The sequence below is a fragment of the Vicugna pacos genome, chromosome 2, assembly GCF_048564905.1.
Source record: "Vicugna pacos chromosome 2, VicPac4, whole genome shotgun sequence".
NCBI classification, from domain to species: domain Eukaryota; kingdom Metazoa; phylum Chordata; class Mammalia; order Artiodactyla; family Camelidae; genus Vicugna; species Vicugna pacos.
Genome location: NC_132988.1, coordinates 60,755,857 through 60,770,382, shown reverse-complemented (window position 1 = coordinate 60,770,382; position 14,526 = coordinate 60,755,857). Strand labels below are relative to the sequence as shown.

General features: G+C 31.9%; 1 long non-coding RNA gene across 1 annotated transcript; it reads right to left on the bottom strand.

The window, feature by feature from the left end:
• Positions 1 to 319: 319 nt before the first annotated feature.
• Positions 320 to 9,287, bottom strand: LOC140700147 (uncharacterized). Its single transcript, XR_012078400.1, has 2 exons — positions 9,101 to 9,287; positions 320 to 501 (listed from the first exon to the last, which is right to left on the bottom strand). It is a non-coding gene; the product is annotated as an uncharacterized lncRNA (long non-coding RNA).
• Between the last annotated feature and the right edge of the window lie 5,239 nt (positions 9,288 to 14,526).

Genomic DNA, 14,526 nt, shown 5'->3' with positions numbered 1-14,526 from the left:
AATGTAGCAGAAGATTCAACTCCCTTTTTATGGAATTTATACCGCCGTTAACACAGTCAATTATCACATTAGCTGCTTGGAGAGAGACTTAACTCCTTTCATCATATGGATTAAAAATAAATCCAAGTCCGTTGGCCTGTTTGTAGAGATATCTATAATAATGATTTGCATACAGTGTCAATGAATGCTTTAATATTATCAAATGAATTCTCAGTGATATAATCTTTCTATACATGTTGCTCTCAGTCTAAGTCTTGAATTGTTTAGCAGAATAGATACATGGAAGCTCATCTAAATACTGAATTATAGCAAAGAAATGCATATTTAACCATTCTTTATTTCTTCTGCAATAAAATTAACAAAAAGACAAAAAGAACAAAAGTATACAGAGAACACATCACTGCTCTGGCAAACATACCCAGCATGTGGTCTTCCACCCACTCTATTCACAACCAATATTTTTCAGATCATCTTTTGTCCTCAGCCCTCTTAAACATGCTCCTTTAAAAATAAACAAAAATTAAGCCTTTGTTAAATCTCAAGAATGAAATCAGCAATGTCTGAAGTATGGTAATTTTGATAATTTATTATACATCCCATTCACATCTTCACTTGGGTTAATTCAATATTTTATTGTCTATAGCCTGATTACTATTAATTTGACCTCCACCAAAGTATTCATCATCCACACTGACAAACTGACTAAATATATATTTTTTCACACCTTAAGATATAAACATTTCATTTTAAAAAACGGGCCATTCCTCCAAAATTGCCGAAGTGTTTTAAACGTTTACTCTACACTGTAATTCTTTATAACAACCCCTAGATGTAGGGGCCACAGTCATTTCCATTTCACATGTGGAAAAAGTGACCCACCGGAAGGTTAAAATGCAAAAGGGCACACATGTATTAAGTGGCAGGACCAGGCTTTAAGTCAGTGTGCACATACTGGAAAGCCTGTGCTCCTAACCACTTTATTATTGAAAACCACATACCATTATTCTTTATAATCAATTACACTTTTTAAATGGAAATAAATCCAGTGGTATCTTTGGATTAAGAGTTATGCCATACTAGCGAAACACTACACCACTCAATAAAGAGAAGTAATACATTTCTATGTTTAATCTGTCTACAAGCAACCACTGTCTTTATTGGTAATTCATGATAGGAACTTCTCTTTTAAGAACGAAGTTTAGAAATGTAGAAAATAACTCAAAACCGCTTTGATGACAATTTAATAAATTTAAAAAAGTGTGTATTTTAGTCTCCATAAAATAGAGAAAATAGTCAAAAGAAGGGCAGGGGAAATATATGTAATGACACACATTGAATTATTAAATTTGTTACAAATAGGACAAAGTTGGGTGGGTGATAGTTGAAGACTTTCCCTTTTTATTTCCTATGCCACAGATTTATTCCAATGAGCATCCAATCTCTTTAATATTAAAATTAAACTGTTAAATCAATGAACATATCTACACTGCTCCTAATGACTTAGGGACTCAAGGAAACATAATATAGACTCTATCTTGAGGGAGTAAACATATTTCTCATGTTGAATCTCTCTATCCAAGAACATGGTATTTCTTTCTATTTGTTAAAGTCTATTTTTGTGAGTTGTAATGTGTTTTTAAATAATTAGCTAATTTGGTTTAAATGTTTTAAGTCAAGACACACAGTCCAAGTAAAAGCAAGAATTATGTGAAAGACATACGAAATAAAATTTTAAAACATCTTGCAGATACATCTTTTACAAATATTTTCACCCAGTCTGTGGGTGGGCTTCTTATTCTCTTGGCAATTTCTCTCACAGACCAGAACATTTAATTTTAATTAAGTACAGCATATCAATTATTGCTTTCATGGATCATGCCTTTGGTATTGTATATAAAAAGTAATCACTATACTAAAGATCATCTAGAGTTTTTCCTATGTTATCTTCTAGGAGTTTTATGTTTAGCATTTCATTTAAGCCTCTGTTACATTCTGAATTAACATCTGTGAAGGGTTATGAGCTGTGTCTAGATTCTTTTTTTTCTTTTTGCATTTGGATGTCTCGCTGTTCCAAAACCATTTATGAAAAAGACTACTATCTTTTTGTCTTTGCTCTGTAGTATTGCCTCTTCTCCTTTGCTAAATGTCAGTTGACTGTATGTACGTATGGGGGGTCTATTTCTAGATTCTCTACTATCTATTGACCAAATAGACTCCATTGGTCCATCTGTATATTCTTTCACAAATACCACACTGTCTTGGTTACTATAGCTTTATATTAAGTCTTGAAGTCATATAGTGTCAGTGCTGCAACTTTGTTCTTTTCCTCTAATGTTGTGTTGGCTATTCTGGATCTTTTGACTATTAATATAAACAATAGAACCAATTTGTCAATATCCACAAAATAACTTGCTGGGATGTTGACTGTGACTGTGATGAATCTATATCTCAAGTTGTCAAGAACTTACATCTTAAAATTGAGTTTTTCTATCAAAGAACATGGAACATCTCTCTATTTATTTAGTTCTTTGATATCCTTCATCTAGAGTTTTATAGTTTTTCTCATACAGATCTTGTACTTATTTTGTTAGATTTATACCAAAGTATCTCATTTTGGGTTGGGGAGGCTGGTAAATGGTGGTGTATTTTAAATTCAATTTTATTTGTTTATTGTTGATATATAAAAAAGCAATTGGCTTTTGTATATTAACCTTGTATCCTGCAACCTTTCTATAATTTCTTATTAGTTCCCAGAGTTTCTTTGTTGATTCTTTTGGATTTTTTACATAGACAATCATGCCAACTGTGAACAAAGATAGTTTTACTTCTTTTCTCATCACTGAACATTTTAGTTTCTTTGCTTGTCTTATGGCACTACCTGGGATTTCCAGTATGATGCTGGAAATGAATACTAAAGGGAACACCACCCTTGTCTTGTTCCTTATCTTAGTGAGAAAGCTTTGCATTTCTCAGCATTAATTATGATGTTAGCTGTAGGTGTCTGTAGATATTCTTTATCAAGTTGAGGAAATTCCTTTTGATTACTCATTTACTGAGAAGTTTTTTTTTTTAACGACAAATAGGTGTTTAATGTTTTCAAATACTTTTTTGCATCAATTGTTATGAACCGTGATTTTTCTTTTTCAGTCTGTTGATATAGTGGATTACATTAGTTGATTTTTGATATTAACCAGCCTTGCATACCTGAAATAAATCTTACTTGATCATGATGAATGATTCTTTTCATACATTGTTGGATTTAAGTTGCTTTTATTTTGATAAGAGTTTTTGCATCTATGTTCAGAAGAGATATTTGTCTGTAGTTTTCTATTTTTGTAGTGTCTTTGTCTGGTTTTGGGATTAGAATAATGCCAGCACCTAGAATGAGTTTGGAAGTATTTCTGAGCCCTCTATCTTATGGCATATAGCAAACTGTGTATAGTTTCTTCCTTAAATGTTTGGTAGAATTCACCAGTGAATTCTAAGTTGGTCATTTTTTTCTACCAATACGTTAAATAGTTTTATTCTTCCAATATTTTAAATAGTTCAGTCTCTTCTTGCTTTTATAGTTTCCAAGGAGAAGTAAGATGCAATTCCTGTTTCTTTTCCTCTGTAGCCAGCTTATTTTCCCTCTCTCGCTTTTTAAAAATTCTTTTCTTCATGATTTTCTATAACTTGAATGTGATATGTCTAGGGATAGATTTTTTTTAACTTTTTTTTTTGTTTGCATTTATCCAGTTTAGTGTTCTCTGGATTTCCTCAGTCTATGGTTTACTGTTCAAATTAATTTGGGTAAATTCTCAGTCAATATTGCTAATATTGTTTCAAATATTTCTTCTATTTCTTCCTCTTACTCTCTGTCTTTTTTTTTTTTTGCTTTGTATATTCCTATAATGCATAGGTTATTCACTTTGTAGTTGTTGCACAGTTATTGGATACTCTGTTCTTTTTTTTTCAGTATTTTTCCTGTTTATTTTTCAGTTTTACAAATATTTATTGACATTTCCTCAGGCTCAGAGTCTTCCTTCAACCAAATCTAGTCTTTTAATGAGACCACTAAAAGCATTCTCCTTTTCATTCATTCTTATTTAGTGTTTTTGATCCCTAGCATTTCATTTTGAGTCTTTCTTGGGATTTCCATTTCTCTGTTTATAATACTCATCTGGTCTTGCATATTGTCTACTTTATCCATTAGAGCACTTAGCATATTAACCATAGTTTTTTAAAATTTTCATTCTGATAATAATTCCAACATCTCCGCAATGCCTTGTTCTGGTACTTGCTCTAATTTTTTTCACTTGTATATTTATTTGTTTATTTACTTATTTATTTTGCCTTTTCATATGCCTAGCAACTTTTTACTCAAGAACCAGAAATGATGTATTATTTTTTTTAAATGATGGTTAATAGACCTCCAGTAGTGTGGTAGTAATGTTTGTACTTAAGACATATTCTGTAGTCCTATGTTTGTCTCAGTCTAAGTACTTAGACAACACCTCTAAACTCTGAAATTTGCAAATACTTCCCAGTTCTTGTTTTTTTCTTTTATCTTAGGACAGGATGGCTAGAGTAGGCCATACTTAGATACATCTCTTGCCCCAGGTCAATTAACCCCAAAGGCTTAAGCTCCAGTGAAACAGTTTCTCTTGAGGGAAAGTCCTATTAAAACTTTTTCTGGCCAGTTTCAAAACGGTTAATTTTCCCATCCTTCTGCCACGAGCAGAATGGAATTTTTCTGTGATATTCACTGTGGGAACCTGGTCAATTACCTGGAGGTAAAACTTACAAAAGTGTGGGTGCTCTCTCTGACTGGGCTTCCCTAGAGTTTTTAATTCTCAGAATTGTCTACAATGAGACTCCAGCAATTTGTCAATTACAATTTGGTTTTCCTGCATTGACACTCTTCCCACAGAGATTTCTGCTGGTGGGTTTCTCCTCCAGTAATTTGTGATTCTCTGTATTCACCTGTCTTTCTCCAATTGTTGGTGACATCAGTTTGCCCTGTAATCTCACTTCTCTGACAGCCAAGAAGCATTGTTGATTTTTCTGTTCCTTTAAGTTTCTTTTGCTGGTGTCATTAGGATAGAATGAGGATTTCTAAGCTCTTTACATGACAGACCAGAGTCCAGAAACCTTTATTTTTCAATACTTGTCTTATAAGATGCTACATTGCTCTAGATAGATTCTTAAGTTAGGATACATGTGACTAATAAACTGTTGTTGATCTTGTCTGTCCAGTGTCTGGTGCCATGTGTTTGGCCACTCTCCTGACCCAAGGGTAGAATTCCCTATGGTAACAGCAGCAGAGTGATTAGGAGGTGATTGTAACACTAATTGATAAGATTTAAATAAAAAAATAAATATTTCTTTGAATATATATTTATTTTGAATAATCTGAATTCATACTCAGTTTATAATTTTCACTATTACACTTAAGATTTAAATATGTATATATATATATGTATGTATATATGTATGTATTTATATTATCCTGAAAATAGGCATGATTTCTGGGGAAGAGATAGATTATTATTACTTATGCCCAACAATAACTGAATTCTTTTCCCTTTGTCCCAATTCTTTCCTCCTGGGGCAATATGATGAGAGCTGGATGCCATCCTACACATGCTGCAGTTTGTATTGTAGGCAAATCATCCCAAAATTTAGATTAATTTAGGAAACTTACCCTGAGTTATATTTTGAGTGGTTTTTCTTTCTTTTTTCATTGTGAATTCTAATTACGTATACTTTAGATTGCCTTTTCCTAGATTCTGTATCTATAGTTTTCACTCTAACTTACTACATTCTTCTTCTTTCTTTATCTGGGTCATTGTGTTAATTTTCTATCTTTTATGTTCTCGCATGCTTTCTGTCATGTCTGTTTTCTTTTGTGTTTCTTTTTATTTATTCTTTACTTATGAATTCTTACTTTTTACTTTTTATTTTGTCAGAATCCATTTTACATTACTCTGCTATCTAGTAATCAGATTCTACTTTCTGTTTATTGTTTGAGTTTTTACATGTCTACCTTTGGTGTTACTTTGTAAATCTCTTAATTTTGAAAAAAATATGTTGGAATTATGTCATGATGTTTTTCCTGTTGTTGAAAGATTTTTTCTGGTGATATTTTGTAATCTTTAGGATTATTCTATAGATTATTTTAATATTTTGCCCATAACTACTTCTATGGAGCTTTGAGTATTCTTTTTCTGGCACTTTTGTTGGACTGAATTAATTTTCCTGCACTAATAGCAGAGGGTTTCAGTGGAAGTGCAGAAAGAGGGAAGCTTTTCAGGCTCTACCGTTTAATGTCTTCCTCCATTATTACAGTGGTGGACTATCTCCTTAACTCATGCCACCTCTGTGTAGCCACCCCTCTTTTGACCTTTAAAACCTAATCCATTTCATGAGGACTTCTACTGATAACCTGGGTTTTCTTTGATTTCTTTATAGGCCGCTGACACCAGAGACAAAGCCCTTTCTTCAAATGTAAAGTAGGCACTTTATGTATTTGGCCGGGACTTTATGAGATCAGTCACCTCTTGCCACTCCCATGCACTTTTGTGCCTTCTTTCTTCTCTATCCACAGTGATAATACTACACTTAACTGCTGATTTCTATCAGAATGAAACTTTTCTTTTGGAAATGGATATGTGCTAAAGATTTCTGAAATATGTGATCAAAAGAAACTTTTCCTCCCCAAGGTATTTCCTTGACGTCCTTCGTGGGCTTCTGACTGGCTTATCCTTTTGGCTATATTTTCACCAAATATGAAATTTGGAGACTTTTCTGTGTCTTAATTTTGCTGAGAATGTAGTTTATAAAAAACTTTTTTTTTCTTAACTATCCTTGATGCTCTGGTTGATTTTCTAAATAATAAGTGAAAGAATTAAAACTAAATTGCTCCCTGTTCTTACCAAAAATAAACTTTTCTCCCTTAAAATTTTCTGTAAACTATGTGTTTAATTTTTGATATATATTTCCATGTGATTTCAACCTATTTCCATATATTACTTAGAAGAAAATTTGATACATTCTTCACACTGCAATGAGTTTAGAAAAGACTGAAACCAAAGGCCAGTATAGATAGGTCCTAATTATTCACAACAATCTAATAGTCTTTGATATGTAAGAAAATTTTTAATTTTATTAAAAAGGAAAGATTTTACCTGGATCATGTTTATAATATTACTAACACTCAAAATATTCAATTAGAATTTATACTTTCAGAATAAAAATTGGAATATACGTAATAGGGAAATAGTTCTGTATTAAATATTGGGATTTAGGGCATGTAGTGATCATTTCATAAATTCTGATTCACAGAAATATTTTAGTTCTAAGACTGACCCCAAATTCTTTAGTATTACACACAAATTTATTTTGTTGGAGATGCCTTTCAAACTTAAAGCAACTCTCTTACCCTCACTTCCTCTCTTTGTCTCTCTTCATTTCTCATACTGTAGTTCCAATTTATGTAACTTCTGTTATCAACCCAAGTGATTCTTTGTCTCTTATCTGTCTATCTCAGACTCTCTCATTCTACACTCTAATTAATGTAGCTTTAATTATCAACTCCAATAATTAACTCCAGATACAAATATCAAAATCTGCTGCCTTTGAAGTGACTTGTTGAAAGCTAAATGACAGACATGATAGAAATACAAATAAATTGTGTAAGCATAGTTCCTTTTGCCTAGTCTAGGTAATTATTATCACAATTAATAACTTAAAAATTCTTCAGCTCACTTTTTGGGAAAGAGTAGTGCTAAAATCAGTAATATCTCCAGAGCTAGACAGATAAAACATAATTGGTAACACCAGAAATAAATATGAGATGTATACAGTATAGAGAGCTATACTTTATAAATAATATTAAGTGTATGTATAATATACATAATCATGAGGAAAATGCTCATAGTATTTCATGTCTATTTCATATGGAATAATTTTATAGTAAGGATGGTTTCTGCAGATAACCCTCAGCATTTTTTTTCTCACAATATTTTAAAAGATTTCACTACTCATTCAGAGAGCTATAAATGTATTTCTCACAAATTAGTATTATTCTAATGTGTACAAAATGTATGGTAGAAAGCTACTTGAATTAGCAATAGCATAAATTAAATTCTAAAAAACACCTAATCTGATGAGACAAAAGTTGTCACCATCTAAATATAAGTTAGTAGTAAGAAAATTTCTAGCGAACTTATTCTAATACTATGTAAAAACTATCTGTCAATATAGGAGTGAAGGTTAGAGGAGATATGACAGGAGGCCAAAGAATACATGAGTAATACTTAACTCATCTGACTGTAGATGCCTAGATCTAGTTAAGAGAAGAAAAAGAATCAAGATATTCTAAATTTAAAGCTCGAAAGACCACTGTTCCTCATCCCTGATGTCCGATCATCTGCTTATAAACCTAGAAACTTGTTACACTTTGGTCTTGTCAGTTCCTTTCTTCCTCGTGATTTAGTTTGTTTGGAGTTTGGGGGAGATTTCATATTCTTTTTATCTTTCATATCAACTTTGTCCCTTTAATAAATCAATAACCTTTCAAAGAAGTCAGGAATTATGTGTTTTTTCCCAAGTTTATCCCCCAAAATTGCATTAGATAAAAACACCATGACAAACTAAAAGAAGTATAGTTAGATCTGAAAATAAAGGTCACACAATAATCTCCAATATCCATAAGCATATTTCATTTCCTTATTTTGTAACATAGGCATTGTTCAGGAGATAAACAGAGTCTCAGAGATTGCCCCCATTATCACATACAGCATAGTAAGTAAAATAATTGAAAATAGAGCCTTGATTTCAGAATTCTATCTTAGGATTTAGATCACCTTAGTGACTCTCAATGATTGTATTATTATAAGATATGACTTTTTGGACCCTGTAAAATAACACTTTCTTAATATGAGAATAATCAGTCCACTGTTTGTGCCAGATATATAAAGGCCATAAATCCCTCAAATATCTGTTTACCTCATATATCAAATAACTAATTTTACACATAATCTCCAGTTGCTTTACAAGTACCTATTAGCTCTATTCCTTTATAATGTTGTCTTAGTATCATCATATTTTTACCCACCATCAAACAAAAATCACAGCCTCTATTCTTCTTTGCTTTAGAATTGACTGGAGAGTTTGAGGCGCTACGCAGATATTAGTTGCACAGATCTTTTTGAAACTTGTCGCATCTGACATAAGCATGACAGTAGGAATTGTAGCAGGGTGATGGTGATTCCACTGTTGATGCAGTTTTCTTGTCTCTTTGGAAGAAGTAGTACTTCTCTCTAGTTTAGAGTTCAGTGGGTGAGAAAAGATTGAGCTTTTAGTTCAGAAAGCGCAGGATTATTATCTGATCGCCTCCATGGTAAACTTCAATAACAATTTTTAAGAGTATCTACCAATTCACCCTGCCATATCTGTATCTAGAACAATATAGAGAAAACAGTATGATTTATGATACGATTACACGTTTGTCATGTTGCAGTGTTGAGACATCTTTTAGACATGTTTTACAATATCAATGTAAAGGAGGTCTGGTTTTTTTTTAGATAGCAAAGAATTTTAAGTTTGAAAAGAGCTTAGATATTACAAGTACACTCACCTACAGGTTAAATGGTTTTCCTAAAGTTTTATAATGCATTAGCGACAGGGGTATGAAAGTAAACCTGGTCTCTTGATTCCAATTTAGACTCTTAATTATTCCACAATCTGCTAATTTATTGGGTACAATTTTTAATAAACTTTGAGGAAATCATCAATAGAAGTGAGAAAAATGTTAATAAAAAGATTTGTAACTTAAAGATAAAAGACTAGTAGAAATATCTATCTTGGGAAACATTCCCTAAAATCCATTCCATAACTTGCTTTAATCACAGTGGATGGTAGAGTGATTATAACACTATTGTAATTACAAATATTACTATAGACGGTATGAAAATAGAGCCTTCTGATGTATAAGAAAACTTCTCCCAAATTGGCAAAGAAAATTCCAAAGTGTAATTACCCTTGTATAGTGGATAAATAAAGAAGAATTATTGTGGCAATGAGCTGAATGATCTATAATGCCATCTAATTTCTCATCACTAAATGTTAATGTATCCATGGGGTCACCTATAAATAGATGTGTGGGTTTATTTCTCTACTGTGTTCCACTGATACACCTGTCCGTTTTTGTGCCAATATCACATTGTTTTGTTTGCTGCAGTTTTGTCATATTGTCTGAAATCTGGAAGGGTTATTCCTCCAGCTTTGTTCTTTTTCTTCCATATGCTTTGGCAATTCTGGGTCTTTTGTTATTCCATATAAATTTTAGGATTATTTGTTCTAGTTTTGTGAAGAATGTCCTGGGTAATTTGATAGGGATAACATTAAACCTATAGATTGCTTTGGGTAGTATGGCCATTTTAACAACATTAATTCTTCCAATTTAAGAGCACAGGATGTCTTTCCATTTCTTTAAATCATCTTTAACTTCCTTAATCAATGTTTTATAGTTCTCTGCATATAAAAATTACACTTCCTTGATCAGGTTTATTACTAAGTATTTTTTGATCCAATTTTAAAAGGTTTTTTTTTTTAGTTCCCTTTCTAATATTTCATTGTTAGTGTAAAGAAATGCAACAGATTTCTGTATCTTAACTGTGTATCCTGCTACCTTGTTGAATTCATATCTCAGCTCCAGTAGTTTTTATGTGGGTCTTTAGGGTTTTCTATATATAATATCATGTCATCTGCATATAGTGACAATTTAAACCCAATCCAAAAATGATCAGAAGACCTCAACAAATATTTCTCCAATAAAGACATACAAATGGCTGATAGACACATGAACAAATGCTCAGTATCACTAACTATTAGAGAAATGTAATCAAAACCACAATTAGGTATCACCTCACATCAGTCAAAATGGACATCATTAAAAAATTCACAAGTGGTAAATGTTGGAGATGGTGTGGGGAAAAGGGAAACCTTCTATGCTGTTAGTGGGAATGTAGTTTGGTGAAGCCATTATGGAAAACAGTACGGAAATCCCCCCAAAAAAACTGAAAACAGACTTACCCTGTGATCCAGCAATCCTACTCCTGGGCATTTATCTTGAGGAAACTCTAATTCGAAAGATACACGGACCTCAGCGTTCATAGCAGCATTATTTACAATAGCTGACATGGAAACAATCTAAATGTCCATCAACAGATAACTTGAAAAAGAAGCTGTGGTATGTATACAATAGAATAATACTCAGCCATAAAAAATAATAATATAATGCCATTTGCAGCAATATGATCAAACAAGATCATCATACTAAGTGAAATAAGCCAGAAAGAGATAGAAAAATATCATATGATATCATTTATATATGGAATCTAAAAAGAAAAAAAAACAGGGGACACAAATGAACTTATATACAGAACAAAGACAGACTCACAGATCAACAAACATAGAAAACAAACTTATGCTTACCGGAGGAAAGGAGGTGAGAAGGGATATTTTGGGAGTTTGGGATTTGTAGATACTACCTACTTTATATAAAATAGATAAACAACAAGTTTATCCTGTGTAGCACAGGGAGCTATATTCAATACTTTGTAATAACCTATAATGGAAAAGAATATGAAAAAGAATACATACATGAATAACTATGCTGTACAACAGAAATTAACAAAACATTGTAAATCAACTGTACTTCAATACAAATAAATATATATGTAAATAAATGAATAAACTAAAATTTGGGGAAAGACAATTTATCGACCATTTAGCATAAATACTTTCCCTTTCCACTAAAATTATTTAATTCCTAAAGCCATGTGAAAATATATTAGTGTCACAACAAACACTGCTGTGGGTGGAATTTTGTTGGAAGGCTCCTGAGAGGAGTTACCCTTCTACTTTTCTCACCATTTCCTACACTAGCCCAATTCACAACAGTGGCAGCTAATCTCTTACATTTTGCAGTATCAATTAAAATCACTGAAATATGGAATAAAGAGTCAGAATATCCAGAGATTCACTTAACACCCAAATCAAATAATTAACCCTGAGATTGTAATTGGAGGTATTTCCTCAGGTGACACTTTTCTATATGTAGCTGTCACATAGCCCTTTACTCAGATCTACTAAGAAAGTTATTTCACTGGCTATTCTGTGTAGAGTCTTTCAACATGTGTTCTTGATTTATGGGTTCCATCTACTTAATTCCATAGCTAATCATCCCCTATATGTTTTCAGAAGTGACCCAACTATTTCACCACCCAGCATCTTTGACTATAACACACAATCTCTCTGGCCCCAAACATATTTCCTAAGACTAATGTTCCTAAACTGTCTGAATTCCAAGTATTACTGATTTTTCTGTAGTTCATATATATGCTCTTTAATGGGGATATAATGATTTTTCTTTTCCAAATCAGCTTCCTTAGAGCCTGAAAGACAGTAAGAGATTCCTAAAGAATCCACAATGAAATGTACTATTTGGCAATGTCATGTATAGAACCAAGTTTCTCTTTCTGGATTTAAGAACTTTTGAAAATATTTCCACAAAATTTTCTGCAATATGTTGTCATATTTATTCAAAATATCTAGGTATCTCTTCAGTTCTGTACTTACAGAGACTATCTCTATTGGAGGAACACACTTATCTCAATGATTTTAGGATTGGACATATTATTGCTTTAGAACAGGAAATATGCACAGAAGTGACATAAGCCACATCTGAGTAGAAGTTCCAAGAGGCAAGATTAGGGTTTTTCTTTCAGTCTGAATCCTGGATAAAGACTTTCATAAGCAGAGCCAAATTTGATCCATAGCAACATACAACGTGAGCAAGAAACAAACTTTTGATATTGTTATATTTTAGGAGTTCTTTAGTACTGCTGCTAACTAGAGAAAGCTAATATATTCATAGTACTTACAATTCATATATGATAATTATTTTTGGTGTCTGACATTAATATTGGAAATCCCTTGGCCATTATTTATTCCAATATTTCTTTTTGCTTTATAAATATTTATTTCATTTCATAAATTTTAATTCTTATGGTGATCAATGAAAATTTTGGCTAATCTTCAAAACTATTCCAATTAGAGGAATCTGGCTATTGATACTCTCTATAATTCCATGAAGATCTTTTTGAACATATCTGCTTTGATTAAAATAGAATTGGGAAATTTCTCAGTATGTTTCTTTTCATTTAAATTATATTATTTATCCCTGTAATTTACATTGTCTCAACTACTATACCTGGGAAATTAACATGCTTTCAGCTTCCTATATTAATATTCTCTGTTCTATGCTCCAGGCCCTTACAAATGTATTTGAATAAATTTCTCCATTAATATATAGGGATAAAGATAACAATTTTCTCAGAAATAGTAATCAACTTGAAGCTAGAATAGTCAAGATAGTTCATTTGAAAATAAATTTATTATGTTTTATTTTAGTAAGTTTTCTTACTTATCTTTATTTTAAAAATTACTTTTATATGTAATTTTATGATGATATTATGCAATCAAAAGGTCTAAATTTTTTTCAATCTTTTCTTGGCAGTTAGTTACCAAGTATCTTTTATATCTCATTGATTTTGCTTGTTCCTGTATTTGTCAAAAAAAAATATATGATTTAGTGATTAATTTATATAATGTTCATAGATGTGTGCATGTTTAAACATGTCTATTATTTATTTCTGCATAATACAAGCATGTATATATGCATAAATGGTATCACAAGTTATTATATCCTTTATTCATAGCTATGTAATTGTGCAAATCCGTATTTCCTAAGTAGTATGTTTTCCTTCCTGCACATATGTCAATTTAAATTTTTTGCAAATCATGTTATTTTTTACTCTTTCTGGAAATGAACAGTAAGCAACCTCCCTAATTGAGAGGTTGTATATCAAAAGTACCTTTAATTCTACAGTACAGCCCCACATTCTCAATATTGCTTCTTATCACTGTCATATCCTGGCAGATTTGAATGACAAGTCCAAAAGCTGCCATTTTAAATTTTGTGTAAAGAGAGGAAAAAGCAGACAATTTTATAAATAATTTTTCTTGATTTTTACAGTAAATGGGATACATGAATTTGCGCAGTCCAGTTAAATTTATAATTAGAATGTCATGGATGCATCAAGAAGGATTCAGTAAACACCAAGAAACTACTAAATGTAGTTGAAAGGTTTATGAATATCTAATTAATACCCACTACAGAGCCACCTTTAAACTCACATTTACTGAGGGAAATGTAAACTTGCTGAATGCTATTGAGAAAGCAACATTATTTCAAGCTCTAGGCATGAAAGTAGAGAACATTAATAACCACCTATTTCTGGCTTTAATCCATGCAATTAAAAAGGTCAAAAGTGCTAATGTTGAGAAAGGTCTTCTAGAAAGAAAAGTTGTAGATGAGATCCTAATTATCAGTCATCATCCAGAAATGTCCTTACAGCAATTAGCACGCCATCATAAAATAAGTATCTCAGAGGACCTCCAAGAGCACAAGCACAT